Source organism: Propithecus coquereli, unplaced genomic scaffold, assembly GCF_000956105.1.
Source record: "Propithecus coquereli isolate 6110/MARCELLA unplaced genomic scaffold, Pcoq_1.0 Scaffold24, whole genome shotgun sequence".
In the NCBI taxonomy this organism is placed as follows: Eukaryota; Metazoa; Chordata; class Mammalia; order Primates; family Indriidae; genus Propithecus; species Propithecus coquereli.
Window position 1 is genome coordinate 8,904,490 of NW_012147952.1, and position 1,152 is coordinate 8,905,641.

Consider the following 1,152-nt stretch of genomic DNA (forward strand, 5'->3'; position numbering starts at 1 on the left):
ACTTTTCTCAGCATCTCTTGACCTCTCAGTATGAAAGGTGATGTTAATGCCCTCAACTCCTATATCCACCTTTCTTTCTTCCTTTCCAATTCTCATTCTCTATCAGCTATTTATTTTTACATCTCCAAGCCTGGTAACATTAAATTCTGTTCTGTAACTATAATCTAATAATTAAATATTCCAACCTTTGTCTATAGATTGATTGTAAAAGTTGAAAACCAGTAAACACTGTTGATGTTATTAGGATAACATAAATATTTTTCACCACTGAGCCAACCAGAAGCGTAAAATTTTATTTTTTTCACTTTAAGTTCAGTGTCTCTGTCCTTGAGACCCTAAAAGGAGATGTTCTTGGCATCTAGATCAAGTGGTTTGCTTTTCCATATAGTGCATTAATTGCTCAAAGTCTTGCCACATTTTGGGCACATCATATTTGAGCTTTGGCATTTTTTAGATCCTTTGGATTTCTTAGAGTTTCTAATTACCTTTCATTTTTTCCTTGAAAATCATAACAAGCCTTTAAAATATCTTGAAGATCACTCATATTGTCTGTCTTTTGGAATCTACTTTTATTTCTGCCTCTTCAGGAGCTCTCTGATTTCCTTTTCCAGTCTTGACTACCCTTCTCTAAACCTGCTCCATAAGGCTTCAGGAATGTTTCTTCATTCGTTCAGGAATGCTTCATTGTTTTTTGTTTTTTTTTTTTTTAATTTCAAATTATTACAGGGGTACAAATGGTTTTTGGTTACATGAATCGCTTTTGTTATGCTTGAGTCAGGGTTATAAGTGTGTGTATCACCCAGATAGTGTTCATTGTGCCTGTTAGGTAGGTTTTTGCCCATCCTCGCCATCTCCCTCCCCCCACTTGATTTCCACTGAGTTTTACTTCCTTTGTGCACACATGTGCTCATTGGTCAGTTCCAATTTAACAGCAAGTACGTGTGGTGTTTTTTTTTCAATTCTTTAGATATTTCACTTAGAATAATGGTCTCTAGTTCCATCCAAATTGTTGCAAAAGGCCGTAATTCATCCTTCTTCATGGCTGAGTAGTATTCCACAGTACACATATATCACATTTTGTTAATGCACTCAAGAATTGATAGGCACTTGGGTTGATTCCACATCTTTACAATTGTGAATTGTGCTGCAATA